This window comes from Rhinoderma darwinii, chromosome 13 (genome assembly GCF_050947455.1).
Source record: "Rhinoderma darwinii isolate aRhiDar2 chromosome 13, aRhiDar2.hap1, whole genome shotgun sequence".
NCBI classification, from domain to species: Eukaryota; Metazoa; Chordata; class Amphibia; order Anura; family Rhinodermatidae; genus Rhinoderma; species Rhinoderma darwinii.
The window spans coordinates 16,490,138-16,511,071 of NC_134699.1; the positions used below are offsets into that span (position 1 = coordinate 16,490,138).

General features: G+C 54.6%; 1 protein-coding gene across 9 annotated transcripts in view; it reads right to left on the reverse strand.

Moving 5' to 3' along the window:
• CYB561 (cytochrome b561) overlaps nucleotides 1-20,934 on the reverse strand; it is a 259,428-nt gene that overhangs the window by 26,491 nt on the left and 212,003 nt on the right. Inside the window, exon 3 of one of the 9 annotated variants that reach the window (XM_075845057.1) lies at nucleotides 19,182-19,332. The exons of 7 other annotated variants lie outside the window; for them this stretch is intronic. The gene's annotated coding sequence lies outside the window, so the exon portion shown is untranslated. Of the gene's footprint in view, nucleotides 1-5,961; nucleotides 6,069-19,181; nucleotides 19,333-20,934 lie in introns of those variants that run through there. One more of the 9 variants, XM_075845053.1, reaches the window with a different exon arrangement.

Sequence of the window (20,934 nt, forward strand, 5' to 3'; positions counted from 1 at the left end):
CTGAAAACCTGGAGAAAGTGTCAAGTAAAGTGACGGCAAGGCCAAAGGACTCATTAGGATTACATAAGAAAAGGACCATGTCATCTGCATACAAACCCACCACACTAGTAGTCCCCCACCATTGCACAACCGTTATCACTGGGGTAGACCGTAAACGAATCCCAATAGCCTCTATAGCGAATCGCAAACAAGGCTGGTGAAAGGGGACATGCTCCCATACTTTATATGGGAGCACAGCCCGCAAATGCGTATGGCTGTCCGCGGCAATCAGCCATGCCCGTAATCACGGACAGGGATTATGGGAACGGTCGTGTGCAGGAGGCCTAACAGATATAGTCCGTGTACGGTTATAGCTTCTAGAATAAAGACCAGCACACGTTTGGTCACTTTCGTATAATCCATAATCTAAATAGCAGCTACACCCCTACCCCTCTTTACACGACTATAATATGCCATAAAGTATAGGATTCACGGCTATAAGTCTAATATGCATGATCACCAGCACAACCCTATTGTCACACCGGTAGAAATAGTCAACTGTATATGGCTACAGAGGTAGTAGTAAAAACTGGCCCATATACACCCCGGTTAGCCTAAAGCCTCTTGCAAAATATCTGCCACGCTCCCCCAATTGTCACGTATTACATATAGTGCTGCCCTTATGTGGCTGACGACCTTTAAACCCCCTCAGACATTAGGTCTTAGTTTAGACTGCAACCTCAGTACCCCCTATAGCTAGACACGAGCGGACACATACAGAGAGGTGAAGAGAAACCAAAGTGCAGGTTCTATATAAACCTTGATCCAAAAACTCATCTTAAATAGGACAGTAAATGTTCTACTAAAATAAACTATACCATTTAGTAACGGATTAAAAGCATCAGGTTAAAACATAACTTTTATTATTGTTTGTAAGGGGAGGGTGGAATGTCCGCGCTATGTAGTGGTGAGGGTCTGTGGTTTCCTTGTCACTCGGGGTGATGCACCAATGGATTTGCAGTATCGCACGGCAGCAGCGTGGATTGGTGCCAACTGATTTTACAGTGTGATAGTTTGAACTTCGTGAATCACCTGCTGGTAGGAACTGGTCAAGTAATTACCATGAAAAGGGGCAGCCTGGCACAGCATCATGGCCCTTTCCTTAGTGTTCCACCCAATACATGTCCATGAAAACTTGAAAGCTTCTTTGTCCCAATGCAAAATCTGTAATAAGGTGTGAAAACGAACGCTGCAATTCCTATAGCTATATCCCTGACTGGGACCAAAAAACATAGAAGCATACGCAACAAATCTGTCAAATTTCACAACAGACATAATTAATGCAGCCAGCAGGTGGCAGCATCACACAGCAAGATAATCAGTATTCCAGAAAGTGATGTTACCACCTGTTCAAGAAAAATAAATACTTGTGGGGGGTCCTGTGACTGACACTGTACAGAAGTAGTTTGTGGCCATCTCTGTTAGGCTCTGTTCACATCACATTTTGGCCAAACGTTTAGAGCGTACGTCGGGAAAGATCCCTCCATCTCGCCAAACACAAATATAAAAAGTTCTGGAATAGTGTAGTAGATTACGCTACTCGATCCCGCAGAGTCCAGTAAAAACATGTACACATTAAACGTATACATGTTTATTTTTTAAACATCATAGCCTATGGGTGACGGATGCCACTGTACGGCATCCGTTAAATGGATAGGTCATGATCTTTTCAATAGATTTTCATGATGGATTCATTAAACGGATACCATGGGTGGCGGATGCCACTGTTAGGGCCTTTTTATATCAGCGTTGGCTTTCCGTTCCGAGGTTCCGTCGGAGGTTTCCGTCAGCTGAGCCCCACAACGGAAAGTCAAACTGAAACCACAGCTTCCGTTTCAGTCACCATTGATATCAATGGTGACGGAAACATTGCTAATGGTTTCCGTTCGTCAACATTCCGGCAGCTTTCCGTTTTAACGACGGAATCAATAGCGGAGTCGACTGCGCTATTGATTCCGTCAGAAAAACGGAAATCTGCCGGAAAGGTGACGAACGGAAACCATTAGCAATGTTTAAGTCACCATTGATATCAATTGTGACTGAAACGGAAGCTGTGGTTTCACTTTCACTTTCCGTTGCGGGGTTCACCCGACGGAAACCCGGAACGGAAAGCGAACGGTGATGTGAACAGGCCCGAATATAGCCATACATAGCCATGGTGACTGGTTAGTTCACACTGAGTTTTTTGCAGGAGGGAAATTCTGCCTCAAAATTCAGAGGCATCATAATCACAGAGAAATATAACAAAAAAAAATGCTGAGAACATTGAGGCTAGAAAAGCTCTGGTATGCACCCTGAACCCGCAGCCATGCATATATACCCAGAAGGATTAGCAGAAAAGCGTTGCCGAGCAACGAAAGAGGGAAGAAGGCAGAAGAAAAAGAGAGGGGGGGAAAGAACTGACCCGACCCAGAGGGCCCACCGGATAAGCTCAAGAGGCCATGACGGTCTTGTATTCCTCTGAGGATTGAAAGCGGATCCATTCACGCCACGTTCTGAAGAAGGCGGCGTGGGAGCCTTTCATTGATGCCGTGAGGTCCTCCATTCTCATGATCTCCTGTATTTTACCAAGCCACATGCCCACAGTCGGGGGACAGGATTGTCTCCACAGCGCGGGAACACATGCCCTGGCTGCATTCACTAAATGGCGCACCACTGACCTCCGGTAAGCAGATAGAGGCACCTCACACAGATGGAGCAGAAAGAGGCCCGGTGATCTTGGGAGGGGGAAATCCGTAAATTTAGAGGAAATGCGCCACACCTCAGACCAGAAGTCCATCAGTATGGAGCAGTCCCAAAAAATCTGTAAGAAAATACCCACATGGTCGCCACATCTCCAACACAACGGCGAAACCGCCGGTAACATCACATGCAATCTGGAAGGCACCCTATACCAATGAGACAAAATCTTATACCCTGCCTCTTGAAATCTGCTAGCCAGAGATGATTTATGTGTCATGTGGAACAGGCGATTCTTCTGCTCCGAGGTAAATGTTAGACCTAAGTTCCGTTCCCAGCTAAGCAAGTATGAAGGTGTGGACAGGGTGGAGGGAGAGATCAGGAGAGCATAGAGTCTAGACCGTGCGTGACGAATTGTGCCCGTGCCCAAGAGTTCAAAAGGGGAGTTCTCTCGCGAGTACGCCGCTGGGTCAGCTAAGTACTCGAGGAAGTGTCTCAATTGGGTAACCTGCCCAAAAAAAAAGAGACCGGATCCGACATGGACTCCAACTGAGTGCTACTCATCCACACCTCATCCTGTAAAAAATGGGCCGCCCGTCCTTTATCTGCCTTCAACCAGTGCTGGAAGGGACCTCCTTCCCGCCCTGGTGGAAATGCAGGATTGCCCAAAACCGTGTACATCGGGGAGGGGGAGGGAGAGGGAGAGATCTCTTTCCGCAGAAAGATCCGTGCCGCAGTCGCCAGAGTGGGCCCAATCGTCGGATGTGTCCTTGCCGCCAGAGGGACGTGATTGCCCAACCAAGGTAAGGCCTGCAGAGGAACATCCATAAAGACCTGTCCATGGAAACCCATTCTTTAATCTCAGTGTGTTTGAACCAATCCAAAATTCGTGCCAAGTGGGAGGCCTGATGATAGGACACAAAATCCGGAAGACCAACTCCGCCCTCACACTTCGCACGAAAGAGCATAGATCGGGCAATACGCGCAGGTTTCCCCGCCCATACGAACTTATGAAGCATGGACAACAGAGACTGAAAGAAGGGGCGTGGGATATGTATCGGCAGCGCCTGAAAAACGTGTAGGATCCGTGGTAAAATGTTCATTTTAAATATAGCACATCTACCAAACCAGGTAAAGGTACCCGACGTCCAAGAGTCCAAATCGCTCTTTACCCGTTGAAGGAGTGAAGGGTAGTTCACCGCATAAAGGCGAGACAGGGCACTCGGAAGCCTGACCCCCAGATACTTAAGCGAGTCCCTAGCCCATTTAAAGGAGGACTCCGACAGATCAGCCAAAAGAGTCTGCAGCAGCGATATGTTAAGTGCCTCTGACTTAGAGTAGTTAATCTTGAAACTGGACAGTTTCGAGTATTCACCCAGCTCCGCCATCAGGTTAGGCAAGGAAATCCTGGGGGCGGTGATAAAAAAGAGAAGGTCATCCGCATAGGCCGCGACCTTCCTCCCAAGGCTACACCCGCAATATCTGGGTTGGAGCGAATATGGCACAGGAAGGGCTCCAGGCATAAAATAAAAATCAGTGGAGACAAGGGGCAGCCTTGCCTTGTACTATTAGAGATTGCGAGTGCAGAGGAGAGGTGTCCATTAACCTTAACCGATGGGGAGGAGTAGAGACCCGAAATCCAGCTCATCATATGTGTCCCTAACCCTATATGGCGCAAGGTAGCCAACATAAATTCCCAATTGACTCTGTCGAAGGCCTTTTCCGCATCCGTCGACAAAAAGCAAGTGGGAAGTGCTGAAGCGGCCGCTTGGTACATCAGGTTAATTGCTCGTGTGGTATTATCCCTTGCTTCCCGTAGGAGCATAAAGCCCACCTGGTCATTGTGTATTACATTGTGAAGTAGCGGGGACAGTCTATGGGCCAGAATCTTAGCAAAGAGTTTAAGATCGGCATTCAACAGAGAAATAGGGCGGTAATTCTAACACATGGAGGGATCCTTTCCCTCCTTTGGTATCACCGTGATATGTGCCCTCAACGTGTCCCGAGGAATGGTGCCTCCCTCTGTGAGTGAATTGAATGCTAGCAGGAAGTGGCATGTCTGAACAGGTCTTATAATATTGTAACGGCAGGCCATCCGGACCCGGGGCCTTCCCCACTGGTGAATCCTTCAGTGCCCACGACAACTCGTCTAAGGAGATGGGAGCCTCTAAGGCTTCAATCGCCTCCGAAGGGATGCCTTTCATCCCCGAGGACCGGAGATACTGCTCAATCTTTTCCAAGTGACTGCCGCCACCCGGGGAAGAAGGTGCTTGAGGGAGATTATATAACGAGTGGTAGTAGGCACGGAAGGCCTCCGTGATATCCTGTGGAAGCTGCAGGTGCCTATTTTGGGAGCCGAGAATGTGCGGGACATAGGTACTTGAACGTGTTTTCCTAAGTGCCCGCGCCAAAGTCCTACCTGGTTTGTTACTAAATTTGTTGAAGTGCCTCCTACACTTAACTATGGCAGCCCGAGCCTTAGAAAGACAGAGTGAACGTACCTGCTCTCTCAGCTGCCCCAACTCTGCCCCCACAACCCGATCCTGAGACACCTTATGGGACTGTTCCAGCCTATGTATCTGGGTCAATAAGTCCCGGAGATGTGCCGCCCGCTCCTTCTTATGTTTAGAACCGATACGTATAAAGGAACCACGCACTACACATTTATGGGCCTCCCAGATACAAAAAGGGTCAACTCCCGGCGAGAAATTCGTGTCGAAGTACTCCCCCAGTTCCCTGCGAATGTCCGATACCACTACCGGATCCTGTAAGAGCGATTCATTCAGACGCCACTGCCAGGGACGCGGGCTGGCCATTTGGCGAGCTAGAGTAAGCGTAATAAGGGCATGATCCGAGAAAGTGATGTCATCTATGGAGGTGGACGTGAGGTTGGAGAGGTGGGGCTGTCGTAGAAAGAAGTAGTCCAGTCTAGAGTATGAGTTATGGGGGGGCCGAAATAAATGTGTAGTCTTTGGTCGAGGAATGCATAAGACTCCACGTGTCAACAAGTTGATGCTCATGCAGCAGCCGACGAATACGGCGGTGTGCCGACCTAGGCAAAGAGGAATGCCCTCGGGAGGAATCTAATGTAGGGTCAAAAGTGGCATTTAAATCCCCCTCCCCAGTAGGAGAGTGCCTTCCAGAAGGTCATCCAGATCCACAAGGACCTTCTCCAAGAAGGTAACCTGACCCGTGTTAGGGAGATAATATGAGGCCAGTGTGTACAGAGTGTTATCAGCTTACCCTTCACGAAGAGATATCATCCCGCCCCATCTGTGCGAGTCTCCACATGCTCCCAGGGAAGAGAGCGAGAAATCAGGATGGAGACCTCCTTAGTCTTGGAGTCAGGGGACACACTATGGAACCCTTCCGTATAGTGAGAGTCCGTAAGCTTCGGTATGCAGTCGGCCCGAAAGTGTGTCTCCTGCAGAAACGCCACGTGTGCCTTCCTTTTCCACAGGAGACGGAGAATGGAGGACCTTTTTTCCGGAATGTTCAGACCCTGTGCATTTAGGGAGACAATGGTAAGGTTAGTCATAGTGGACAGAAGGGTGGACAGAGGAGGGAAGGGGCAAAAAGACAGAAAAGAAAAAGAAAAGCCCCTGCACAGAAACCAAAGTACAGGAGTTAAGAGGCAACACTATCCCTCTAAAATCAGAGTACAAATTCCCTCCACTACTCAACGTGGTCGTGGTACTAGGTAGTCCCCAGAGGAAACAGCGACACGGAACCCTAATGGGGAACGAAGAAAGACAGCGACGTAGAAGACAATGTCACGTGAATACAGTAAACAACTAAAAGGCACAATTGGAAAGTGTCACAACCCCAGACCCACTGGATTAACTAGCACTTGAACCTACCCTCCCCTGTTAAACTAAGCAATTGAACCGACCCCCACTAGAGAAAAATCCCCGGTCTATAGCTTATACAGGTGACCCCTAGGGCCACACCATCAACGACTGCAGTCACGGCTGGTGAAGAACCCTGTGGAGAAAAGAGGGGCTAAGTGCAAATAACGTCCCACATAAGAGTGTAGAAGATCAATCTCTCCACGGGGATCGTCGCCTCTGAGGCCATGGTTCGACTGGCCCCGCTCCACCGTCTCTGCGTGGGGATCGCCGCCCCAAAGGCCGTGGATCAGGCAACTCAGCACCAGGGCGAGGTGCACGATGAGGCACGAAATCAGGATAGGGACCACCTCTAATAGCAAACGGTGCCAGGAGCCCAGTCCAATCCGGTAACCGCACCGGTGAGATTTCCAAAAATCGGAAGGCCTCCTCCAGGTCATCTGGGGACCTGACCACGAACGATTGCCCCTGTCTACGAAGGATGATGTGGAAGGTACTATATGGCCGCGTTCTCCTTATCTATTCCTGTCCACGATGCCCTGGGACATTATTCCTTGTGATTCCGGGCGTATTTAGGATACTATAAAGACACATGTGGTGTCACAGTTTAGAAGATAGTCTTGGAACAAGACGGTCCTCCGTACTTTTGAGTCCCTCCTCCTGCATCCACACGGCCTTGTCTGATCACAGGGCCTTGTGCTACCACTATATTCACACGATGTATTTTTGTTTACTGACAACCAAGGAGCCGCATCTAGCATCCCCTAGTTACCATGGACGCTTTGATCGTCCAGCAACCCTCCTAGGTTGCTAGGTTCCCAGGACGCCGCCTCCGGCACGTTACTGGTTGGCGTGTAATACGCGGATTGGCGGCTCATTCAGGGGAAGACCTTTGGAGGGTGGGCTCTCAGCCTTTTAAGTCCTTAGGATCTCCGGCGCGTGTACGGCCAGTGTATCAGAGCCGTGCATGCGTCTGGAGGTTACGAATCAGCACAAACAGTGCTATCCAGTGCTGCAAAATTGTTATCATTTCACTACTTTTGAATTTAACGAGATTTGAAATAAATCTACTTCTATCAATCCCTGAGGAAGCATCACCGTGTATGTGATGATGAAACGCGTAGGATTTAGATAGACAGTTATCAATGGCAAAGATATAGCGTTATTTATACTACAAGCAGATAGGTGGTGTTTTGGGTGGAAAGGAGACATCAATCACTCTATACCACCTTTCTTGTCGCTAATCACTTGCTTAAGCCTGGTCTGGTATCAACGGCTGGTAGAGCCACTATTTTATGAAATTAACTAATAAACTACTTTTTAATCGTTCTTGCAGGCGGTGAAACACATTTATTACTGAACGACATTCATTACCTATTTTTCAGTGAATCCATGATGTGGAAGGGGTGGCCACACCTGTAGGTAGCTCCTGCAGACTTGGTTGCTTCTAGTAATGGACGGACAATTCTACGCATGGAGAGAGTCAATCTGGATACATCCGGCAGGACGGAGATCTCTGAGCCCTGAAAAGTAACGGCTCCCTTTTCCCACGCTCTCCGGGCAATCTCCTCCTTCTGCTTATAGAAGTGTACCCGACATATGACGTCCCGGGGACGGTTACCCTCTCTGACCCGAGGACCTGCCAGCCTATGAACTCTGTCCATCTCGATGGCCATGTCACGTGGGCGATCCAGGAGGTTATTGAAGATATGCGACACGGCGTCATAAAAGCCATCCGGGGGTACCGATTCCGGTAAACCTCTCAACTGCAGGTTATTACGTCTCCCCCTGTTTTCAACATCATATAAATGGAGAGAAAAGTCCCGCAATTGTGAGGCTTGAGTGGCCAGAGACCGTGAGAGTACCGAGATATCCAAAGTAGATATGGAGTTCTGGTGCTCCAGGGTTTCCACCCTTGTGGCGCCTCCTGTGAGACCACGCCAATGGCCCTGTCATGTTTCTCTTCCAACCGAGAGAGGAGTTGATCCAGATCAGATTTGGTGGGCAACACCTTCACCATTTCCCATAGTTCCACCAGGGTCTGTTCCATGGATAGCGGGGGTCCCGGCGGCAAACCGGGCAGTGGGTCCCCCGGACTCACTGAAGGGGCAAGTGAACCCCTAAAAATGGCCGGCGTGCTCTGACTCAGCGGACCATCCTGTATGGCAAACTGCCGTTGGGTGGCAGGAGAAAATGGCGCCTCAGCCACTCTGCCCGGCGGTGCCACTAAATTCGCCCCCTGTCCTGATGCTGTCTGTGGCTGTATTGGGGGAAAGTCCTCTAATCTGGCCAGTGCAGCCGACCCTCGGAAGCCTGCATCCCACTGACCTCCCTCTGAAGATGCCATGACCGCCCCTGGGGCCCGGGAGCAGCAGTCGTCCTGAGTCTGACCTGAGAAAGGAGGAGGCGGCGAGTAACCACGCTGCGGCGGGGTCTGGGTGCGGCCTGCAGGAGGAGTGGAGGAAGATCGCGACGGGGTCCCGTCCATCGTGGAACGGAGATATCTGCCGATGTTAGTAGAGCCAGCGGAGACCGGGAGGTTTTTGCGGCTTCTCCCCTTCGTCAACCTGCGGTGGGGACGGGTAAGTATGCTCTGTCGGGCGATCTTCTGTGCGGTGAGTCCGGAGCTGCAGCAAAACACGTCTTCACTCCGCCATGCCTAAGCCGCGCCCCCCGCGAGAGTTTTTTTTTTACCGCTCGCGTTCAAAAAACTTATCCGCTCTTACCTTCTGCTCCAGCGAGAGGTACAATGTTAAATATAAATAATCGTAAAAAAATAAAAATAACACAGAAATACACATTCAGACACTCAGCACTCCCCCTTCACATAGAGGAATCCCCAGCCAATGAGTGGCATGGGTGCACTGATTGTGGCGCACCGCGCGGGGGGGGATGGGCACCGAGTGTGGCGCACCGCGCGGGGGGGCACTGAGTAGAGGGGGGGAGCATTGAGAGTGGCACATCGCGCGGGGGGCATTGTGTGGCACACCGCGCGGGGGGGAGCATTGTGTGGCACACCGTGCGGGGGGGGGGGGGCATTGAGTGTGGCACACTGCGCGGGGGGAGGGGGGGAGCATTGAGTGTGGCACACCGTGCGGGGGGGGGGGGGAGCATTGAGTGTGGCACACCGTGTGCAGGGGGAGAGCATTGAGTGTAGCACACCGTGTGCAGGGGGGCATTGAATGCGGCGCACCGTGTGCAGAAAAGCATTGAGTGCCGCGCACCGTGTGCAGGGGGGGGGGAGCATTGAGTGCGACACACCGTGTGCAGGGGGGAGCATTGAGTGCGGCACACCGTGTGCAGGGGGGGTGCATTGAGTGCGGCACACCGTGTGCAGGGGGGGTGCATTGAGTGTGGCACACCGTGTGCGGGGGGAGGGAGCACACATGGTACGCCACAGTCCATGCTCCCCAGGGCTGGGATTCAAATTTTTAACACCAGGTTAGCGGTTTTTCGGATTAAGACACAGGCGCTGCGGGGGTCACAGTATTTTGTGGTGTAGTGCACCATTAAAAATGATTCTAATAATAAAATAAAACAATGATATTCCAAATAAACATTAAACTGGACTCTAAAGCATTCTGGACAGGGACTTTCTTTATTTAGTGTGGATTGCCACACGATGTATATAATTATATAAGCATACAGACTTACTGACACATTATATTAAACTCACCCATTACGTATTTGCCTATATGGGCACATTCAATATCCTAAGCCAATTTAGTTAGGCCCCATGCACACGAACGTAAAAACGCCCGTAATTACAGCACGTTTTTACAGGCCCATGGACTTTTATTGGCCACGGGTACCACCCTGTATGCTTAGAAGTCTATGGGGCTCCCGTAATTACGGGTGACTACGTGTGTGCACCCGTAATTACGGGAGCATTGCTAGGTGACGTCAGTAAATAGTCACTGTCCAGGGTGCTGAAATAGTTAAACGATCGGCAGTAACTCTTTCAGCACCCTGGACAGAAACTACCGATGACAATATAGATCAACCTGCAAAAAAAAAAACAACAAATAAAACCTTCATACTTACCCAGAACTCCCTGCTTCTTCCTCCAGTCCGGCCACCTGGGATGACGTTTCAGCCCATGTCACCGCTGCAGCCAATCGCAGGCTGCAGCAGTCACATGGACTGCCGCGTCATCCAGGGAGGTCGGGCTGGATGTCAAGAGAGGGACGCATCACCAAGACAACGGCCGGGTAAGATTTGAATTTCTTTTACTTTTATTACGGAAAGGGATGCCCCTTCTCTCTGTCCTGCACTGATAGAGAGAAGGGCTGCCGATTACTGCAGTGTAATTTTGCAGCGAAAATGTGCCATAAATACGGGTGACACCAGACCCGTATTTACGGGCACGGGTCCGTAAATACGTGTGACCAAGGACCCGTATTTACGGACAGTAAAAAATAAAGTTCGTGTGAATGAGACCTTAGGCTGCACACATGAGGGGTGGAGGACAGCGCGGATACAGCACAGCGGAGGACAGCACGGATACAGCACAGCGGAGCGGAGGACGTCGCTGATACGGCACAGCGAAGCGGAGGACGGCGCTGATACGGCACAGCGGAGCGGAGGACGGCGCTGATACGGCACAGCGGAGCGGAGGACGGCGCTGATACGGCACAGCGGAGCGGGGGACGGCGCTGATACGGCACAGCGGAGCGGAGGACGGCGCGGCTACGGCACAGCGGAGGACGGCACAGCACAGCGGAGGACGGCGCGGATACAGCACAGCGGAGGACGGCGCGGATACAGCACAGCGGAGGACGGCGCGGATACAGCACAGCGGAGGACGGCGCGGATACAGCACAGCGGAGGACGGCGCGGATACAGCACAGCGGAGGACGGCGCGGATACAGCACAGCGGAGGACGGCGCGGATACAGCACAGCGGAGGACGGCGCGGATACAGCACAGCGGAGGACGGCGCGGATACAGCACAGCGGAGGACGGCGCGGATACAGCACAGCGGAGGACGGCGCGGATACAGCACAGCGGAGGACGGCGCAGATACAGCACAGCGGAGGACGGCGCGGATACAGCACAGCGGAGGACGGCGCGGATACAGCACAGCGGAGGACGGCGCGGATACAGCACAGCGGAGGACGGCGCGGATACAGCACAGCGGAGGACGGCGCGGATACAGCGGAGCGGAGCGGAGGACGGCGCGGATACAGCGGAGCGGAGCGGAGGACGGCGCGGATACAGCGGAGCGGAGCGGAGGACGGCGCGGATACAGCGGAGCGGAGGACGGCGCGGATGGAGCGGAGGACGGCGCGGATACAGCGGAGCGGAGCGGAGGACGGCGCGGATACAGCGGAGCGGAGGACGGCGCGGATACAGCGGAGCGGAGGACGGCGCGGATACAGCGGAGCGGAGGACGGCGCGGATACAGCGGAGCGGAGGACGGCGCGGATACAGCGGAGCGGAGGACGGCGCGGATACAGCGGAGCGGAGGACGGCGCGGATACAGCGGAGCGGAGGACGGCGCGGATACAGCGGAGCGGAGGACGGCGCGGATACAGCGGAGCGGAGGACGGCGCGGATACAGCGGAGCGGAGGACGGCGCGGATACAGCGGAGCGGAGGACGGCGCGGATACAGCGGAGCGGAGGACGGCGCGGATACAGCGGAGCGGAGGACGGCGCGGATACAGCGGAGCGGAGGACGGCGCGGATACAGCGGAGCGGAGGACGGCGCGGATACAGCGGAGCGGAGGACGGCGCGGATACAGCGGAGCGGAGGACGGCGCGGATACAGCGGAGCGGAGGACGGCGCGGATACAGCGGAGCGGAGGACGGCGCGGATACAGCACAGCACAGCGCGGATACAGCACAGCACAGCACAGCGGAGGTCGGCGCGGATACAGCACAGCGGAGGTCGGCTCGGATACAGCACAGCACAGCGGAGGTCGGCGCGGATACAGCACAGCGGAGCGGAGGACGGCGCGGATACAGCACAGCGGAGCGGAGGACGGCGCGGATACAGCACAGCGGAGCGGAGGACGGCGCGGATACAGCACAGCGGAGCGGAGGACGGCGCGGATACAGCACAGCGGAGCGGAGGACGGCGCGGATACAGCACAGCGGAGCGGAGGACGGCGCGGATACAGCGGAGCGGAGGACGGCGCGGATACAGCGGAGCGGAGGACGGCGCGGATACAGCGGAGCGGAGGACGGCGCGGATACAGCGGAGCGGAGGACGGCGCGGATACAGCGGAGCGGAGGACGGCGCGGATACAGCGGAGCGGAGGACGGCGCGGATACAGCACAGCGGAGGACGGCGCGGATACAGCACAGCGGAGGACGGCGCGGATACAGCGGAGCGGAGGACGGCGCGGATACAGCGGAGCGGAGGACGGCGCGGATACAGCACAGCGGAGCGGAGGACGGCGCGGATACAGCGGAGCGGAGGACGGCGCGGATACAGCGGAGCGGAGGACGGCGCGGATACAGCGGAGCGGAGGACGGCGCGGATACAGCGGAGCGGAGGACGGCGCGGATACAGCGGAGCGGAGGACGGCGCGGATACAGCGGAGCGGAGGACGGCGCGGATACAGCGGAGCGGAGGACGGCGCGGATACAGCGGAGCGGAGGACGGCGCGGATACAGCGGAGCGGAGGACGGCGCGGATACAGCGGAGCGGAGGACGGCGCGGATACAGCGGAGCGGAGGACGGCGCGGATACAGCGGAGCGGAGGACGGCGCGGATACAGCGGAGCGGAGGACGGCGCGGATACAGCGGAGCGGAGGACGGCGCGGATACAGCGGAGCGGAGGACGGCGCGGATACAGCGGAGCGGAGGACGGCGCGGATACAGCGGAGCGGAGGACGGCGCGGATACAGCGGAGCGGAGGACGGCGCGGATACAGCACAGCGGAGGACGGCGCGGATACAGCACAGCGGAGGACGGCGCGGATACAGCACAGCGGAGGACGGCGCGGATACAGCACAGCGGAGGACGGCGCGGATACAGCACAGCGGAGGACGGCGCGGATACAGCACAGCGGAGGACGGCGCGGATACAGCACAGAACAGCGGAGGACGGCGCGGATACAGCACAGCACAGCGGAGGACGGCGCGGATACAGCACAGCGGAGGACGGAGCGGATACAGCACAGCGGAGCGGAGGACGGCGCGGATACAGCACAGCGGAGCGGAGGACGGCGCGGATACAGCACAGCGGAGGTCGGCGCGGATACAGCACAGCGGAGCGGAGGACGGCGCGGATACAGCGGAGCGGAGCGGAGGACGGCGCGGATACAGCGGAGCGGAGCGGAGGACGGCGCGGATACAGCGGAGCGGAGCGGAGGACGGCGCGGATACAGCGGAGCGGAGGACGGCGCGGATACAGCGGAGCGGAGCGGAGGACGGCGCGGATACAGCGGAGCGGAGCGGAGGACGGCGCGGATACAGCGGAGCGGAGCGGAGGACGGCGCGGATACAGCGGAGCGGAGCGGAGGACGGCGCGGATACAGCGGAGCGGAGCGGAGGACGGCGCGGATACAGCGGAGCGGAGCGGAGGACGGCGCGGATACAGCGGAGCGGAGCGGAGGACGGCGCGGATACAGCACAGCGGAGCGGAGGACGGCGCGGATACAGCGGAGCGGAGGACGGCGCGGATACAGCGGAGCGGAGGACGGCGCGGATACAGCGGAGCGGAGGACGGCGCGGATACAGCGGAGCGGAGGACGGCGCGGATACAGCGGAGCGGAGGACGGCGCGGATACAGCGGAGCGGAGGACGGCGCGGATACAGCGGAGCGGAGGACGGCGCGGATACAGCGGAGCGGAGGACGGCGCGGATACAGCGGAGCGGAGGACGGCGCGGATACAGCGGAGCGGAGGACGGCGCGGATACAGCGGAGCGGAGGACGGCGCGGATACAGCGGAGCGGAGGACGGCGCGGATACAGCGGAGCGGAGGACGGCGCGGATACAGCACAGCGGAGGACGGCGCGGATACAGCACAGCACAGCGGAGGACAGCGCTGATACAGCACAGCACAGCGGAGGACAGCGCGGATACAGCACAGCACAGCGGAGGACTGCGCGGATACAGCACAGCGGAGGACTGCGCGGATACAGCACAGCACAGCGGAGGACTGCGCGGATACAGCACAGCACAGCGCGGATACAGCACAGCACAGCGGAGGACAGCGCGGATACAGCACAGCACAGCACAGCGGAGGACAGCGCTGATACAGCACAGCACAGCGGAGGACAGCGCTGATACAGCACAGCACAGCGGAGGACAGCGCGGATACAGCACAGCACAGCGGAGGACTGCGCGGATACAGCACAGCGGAGGACTGCGCGGATACAGCACAGCGGAGGACTGCGCGGATACAGCACAGCACAGCGGAGGACAGCGCGGATACAGCGCGGATACAGCGGAGGACAGCGCGAATACAGCACAGCGGAGGACAGCGCGAATACAGCACAGCGGAGGACAGCGCGAATACAGCACAACGGAGGACAGCGCGGATACAGCACAGCACAGCGGAGGACGGCGCGGATGCAGCACAGCGGAGGACGGCGCGGATACAGCACAGCGGAGGACGGCGCGGATACAGCACAGCGGAGGACGGCGCGGATACAGCACAGCGGAGGACGGCGCGGATACAGCACAGCGGAGGACGGCGCGGATACAGCACAGCGGAGGACGGCGCGGATACAGCACAGCGGAGGACGGCGCGGATACAGCACAGCGGAGGACGGCGCGGATACAGCACAGCGGAGGGCGGCGCGGATACAGCACAGCGGAGGACGGCGCGGATACAGCACAGCACAGCGGAGGACAGCGCGGATACAGCACAGCACAGCGGAGGACAGCGCGGATACAGCACAGCACAGCGGAGGACAGCGCGGATACAGCACAGCACAGCGGAGGACGGCGCGGATACAGCACAGCGGAGGACGGCGCGGATACAGCACAGCGGAGGACGGCGCGGATACAGCACAGCGGAGGACGGCGCGGATACAGCACAGCGGAGGACGGCGCGGATACAGCACAGCGGAGGACGGCGCGGATACAGCACAGCGGAGGACGGCGCGGATACAGCACAGCGGAGGACGGCGCGGATACAGCACAGCACAGCGGAGGACAGCGCGGATACAGCACAGCACAGCACAGCGGAGGACAGCGCGGATACAGCACAGCACAGCGGAGGACAGCGCGGATACAGCACAGCGGAGGACAGCGCGGATACAGCACAGCACAGCGGAGGACAGCGCGGATACAGCACAGCGGAGGACAGCGCGGATACAGCACAGCGGAGGACAGCGCGGATACAGCACAGCGGAGGACAGCGCGGATACAGCACAGCGGAGGACAGCGCGGATACAGCACAGCGGAGGACAGCGCGGATACAGCACAGCGGAGGACAGCGCGGATACAGCACAGCGGAGGACAGCGCGGATACAGCACAGCGGAGGACAGCGCGGATACAGCACAGCGGAGGACAGCGCGGATACAGCACAGCGGAGGACAGCGCTGATACAGCACAGCCCAGCGGAGGACAGCGCTGATACAGCACAGCCCAGCGGAGGACAGCGCGGATACAGGACAGCGCGGATACAGGACAGCGCGGATACAGGACAGCGCGGATACAGGACAGCGCGGATACAGGACAGCGCGGATACAGGACAGCGCGGATACAGGACAGCGCGGATACAGCACAGCGGAGGACAGCGCGGATACAGCACAGCGGAGGACAGCGCGGATACAGCACAGCGGAGGACAGCGCGGATACAGCACAGCGGAGGACAGCGCGGATACAGCACAGCGGAGGACAGCGCGGATACAGCACAGCGGAGGACAGCGCGGATACAGCACAGCGGAGGACAGCGCGGATACAGCACAGCGGAGGACAGCGCGGATACAGCACAGCGGAGGACAGCGCGGATACAGCACAGCGGAGGACAGCGCGGATACAGCACAGCGGAGGACAGCGCGGATACAGCACAGCGGAGGACAGCGCGGATACAGCACAGCGGAGGACAGCGCGGATACAGCACAGCGGAGGACAGCGCGGATACAGCACAGCGGAGGACAGCGCGGATACAGCACAGCGGAGGACAGCGCGGATACAGCACAGCGGAGGACAGCACAGCACAGCGGAGAACATCACGGATACAGCACAGCACAGCGCGGATACAGCACAGCGCGGATACAGCACAGCGCGGATACAGCACAGCGCGGATACAGCACAGCGCGGATACAGCACAGCGGAGGACGGCGCGGATACAGCACAGCGGAGGACGGCGCGGATGCAGCACAGCGCAGGACGGCGCGGATACAGCAAAGCGCAGCGGAGGACGGCGCGGATACAGCACAGCGGAGGACAGCGCCGATGCAGCACAGCGCAGCGGAGGACGGCGCAGCGGACGGCACAGCGGAGGACGGCGCAGCGGACGGCACAGCGCAGCGGACGGCACAGCGGAGGACAGCGCAGCGGACGGCACAGCGGAGGACAGCGCAGCGGACGGCGCAGCGGAGGACAGCGCAGCGGACGGCGCAGCGGAGGACAGCGCAGCGGACGGCACAGCGGAGGACAGCGCAGCGGACGGCACAGCGGAGGACAGCGCAGCGGACGGCACTGCGCAGCGGACGGCACAGAGGACAGCGCAGCGGAGGACAGCGCAGCACGACTCCAAGCTCATATACAACAGCAGAACCAAGCTCAGTACATATATACAGCACCAGAACAAAGGGGTGGGGGGGGGGGGGTGTGTGTGTGTGTGTGTATATATATATACACACACACACACACACACACACACACACACACACACACACACACACACACACACACGTCCTTCTCAATGAATTAAAATATCATCATAAGTTAATTGATTTCAGTAATTCAATTCAAAAAGTGTCTCTCATATTCTAGATTCATTACACACACAGGGATCTATTTCCAGCATTTTTTTTCTTGTAATGTTGATTATTATGGCTAACAGTTAATGAAATCCCAAAATTTAAGTCACTCAGAAAATTAGATTATATAAGCCCAATTTCACAAAAATGATTTTTTAATACCGAAATGTAGGCCTACTAATAAGTATGTCCAGTATCTGCCCTCAATACTTGGTCGGTGCTCCTTTTGCATGAATTACTGCATCAATGGTGTGGCATGGGGGCGACTAGCCTGTGGCAATGCGGCCTTCAGCTCGTCTGCATTGTTGCGTCCGGTGTCTCATCTTCCTCTTGACTATACCCTATAGATTCTCTATGGGGTTTAGGTCAGGTGAGTTTGCTGGCCAATCAAGCGCAGGGATACTGTGGTTATTACACCAGGTATTGGTACTTTTAGCAGGGTGGGCAGGTGCAAAGTCCTGCTGGAAAATGAAATCCGCATCTCCATAAAGCTTGTCAGCCGAGGGAAGCATGAAAAGCTGGAAAATGTCCTGCTAGACGCTGCCATGACTCTGGACTTGATAGAACACAGTGGAGCAACACCAGCAGATGACATGGCCCCCAAACCATCACGGACTGAAAACTTCACACTGGACCGCAAGCAACTTGGATTGATGCCTCTCCACCCTACCTTTAGACTCTGGGACCGAGACTTCCAAATAAAATGCAAAATTTACTTTGTGAAGTTTCCACAGTCAGTGATGAAGCAACCTGGGTTTCCATAACAGCTCAGCAGTGCCACAAGCTGATCGCCTCCATGCTACGCCTCATTGATGCAGTAATTCATGCAGAGTATGAGCCCCGACCAAGTATTGAGGGCAGATACTGGACATACTTTTTAGTAGGACGACATTTCGGTATTAAAAATATATATTTTTTTTAATTGGGCTTATATAATATTCAAATTTTCTGAGACACTACATTTTGGGTTTTTATTAACTGTTCCCATAATCAACAATAAAAGAAAAAAATGCTGGAAATAGATCACTCTGTGTGTAATGAATCTATAGAATATGAGAGACTTTTTGAATTGAATTATATATGTTTTGAGCTTGGCTGTTCGGATATATAATGTACTGAGCTTTGTTCTGGTGTTGTATATGTGTACGGAGTTTGGTTCTGGAGTTGTATACATGTACTGAGTTTGTTTCTGGTGTTGTATATGAGCTTGGTTCTGTTGCTGTATATATGTACTAAGCTTTGTTCTGGTGTTGTATACATGTACTGAGCTTTGTTCTGGTGCTGTATCTATGTACTGAGCTTGGTTCTGGGGTTGTATTTGTGTACAGAGTTTGGTACTGGGGTTGTATTTGTGTATGAGCTTGGCACGGATGTTGTATATATGTACTAAGCTTGGTTCTGGTGCTGTAATTATGTACTGAGCTTTGTTCTGGTGCTGTATTTATGTTCTGAGCTCCAGAACCAAGCTCAGTACATATATACAGCACCAGTACAAATACAGCTCAGTACGGAGATAATTTGCAAATTTAGTTGAACCCCTGCCATATAAGTTTGTACGGAATAAAACTACAGCTCCCAGTATAGCCAGAACGATGGTAAGGATATGCTGGGAGTTGCGGTTTCACAAAAAAGAATGATACACACATCATCTCGCTGCAGATCATACAGTGACTACAGTACTGAGCAGTCACAGGGAGAATAAACATTTACATTTAGTGACTCACCGGTGACTACTTCTCAGATTCGTTCTTTTTCTCTTTACTTTTCCATCTGGTCCAGAACTCTATGATGCCTCCTGGCCATGACCCATTTCTGCGTTAATAGGTGAATTTGCTCAGATGTCTTCGGAAGCTCACTTTTTCAACATTTCTACACCTATAAACGAAGAGCAAATTCTTATGGTGCCACACTCTATGCCACTAAATATACTAGTATCATACACTGTGTCCCCAAATATAATAGTGCTACACACTGTGCCCCTGATAGTAACATACACTGTACCCCTGATTATAATAGTAACATACACTGTGCCCATGAATAAAATTGTGTCAAACACTAAAGTAATGCACCACACAGTGTCCCCTGTATAGTGCCCTCTGTAGATAGTGCTCCCCATAGAGCCTTCTGTAGGTAGTAGCGTTCCCTGTAGATAGTGCCCCATGTACCGTTCCCTGCAGAAAGGGCCCACTGTAGCGTTCCCTGTAGATAGTGCCCCCTGTGGCATTCATTCACTGTAGCGTTCCCTGTATAGTGCCCCCTGTAGATAGGGCCTCCTATGGAGTTCCCTGTAGATAAGGGCCCCAATATAGACCCCTGTAGTTAGTGTTCCCTATATAGTCCCCTGTAGTTAGTCCCCTGTAGCTACTGTTCCCTATATAGTCCCCTGTAGCTACTGTTCCCTATATAGTCCCCTGTAGCTACTGTTCCCTATATAGTCCCCTGTAGCTACTGTTCCCTATATCGTCCCCTGTAGCTACTGTTCCCTATATCGTCCCCTGTAGTTATTGTTCCCTATATAGTCCCCTGTAGTTACTGTTCCCTATATTGTCCCCTGTAGCTACTGTTCCCTATATAGTCCCCTGTAGCTACTGTTCCCTATATAGTCCCATGTAGCTACTGTTCCCTATATAGTCCCCTGTAGCTACTGCTACCAATGTATTGTCCCCTGTAGTTACTGTTCCCTATATAGTCCCTTGTAGCTACTGTTCCCTATATAGTCCCCTGTAGCTACTGCTCCCTATATAGTCCCCTGTAGCTACTGCTCCCTATATAGTCCCCTGTAGCTACTGCTACCAATGTATTGTCCCCTGTAGTTACTGTTCCCTATATAGTCCCTTGTAGCTACTGCTACCTATGTATTTTCCCCTGTAGTTTATGTACCCTATATAGTCCCCGGTAGTTACTGTTCCCTATATCGTCCCCTGTAGCTACTGTTCCCTATATCGTCCCCTGTAGCTACTGTTCCCTATATCGTCCCCTGTAGCTACTGTTCCCTATATCGTCCCCTGTAGCTACTGTTCCCTATTTAGTCCCATGTAGCTACTGTTCCCTATATAGTCCCCTGTAGCTACTGCTACCAATGTATTGTCCCCTGTAGCTACTGTTCCCTATATAGTCCCCTGTAGCTACTGTTCCCTATATAGTCCCCTGTAGCTACTGTTCCCTATATAGTCCCCTGTAGCTACTGTTCCCTATATAGTCCCCTGTAGCTACTGTTCCCTATATAGTCCCCTGTAGCTACTGTTCCCTATATCGTCCCCTGTAGCTACTGTTCCCTATATCGTCCCCTGTAGTTATTGTTCCCTATATAGTCCCCTGTAGTTACTGTTCCCTATATTGTCCCCTGTAGCTACTGTTCCCTATATAGTCCCCTGTAGCTACTGTTCCCTATATAGTCCCATGTAGCTACTGTTCCCTATATAGTCCCCTGTAGCTACTGCTACCAATGTATTGTCCCCTGTAGTTACTGTTCCCTAT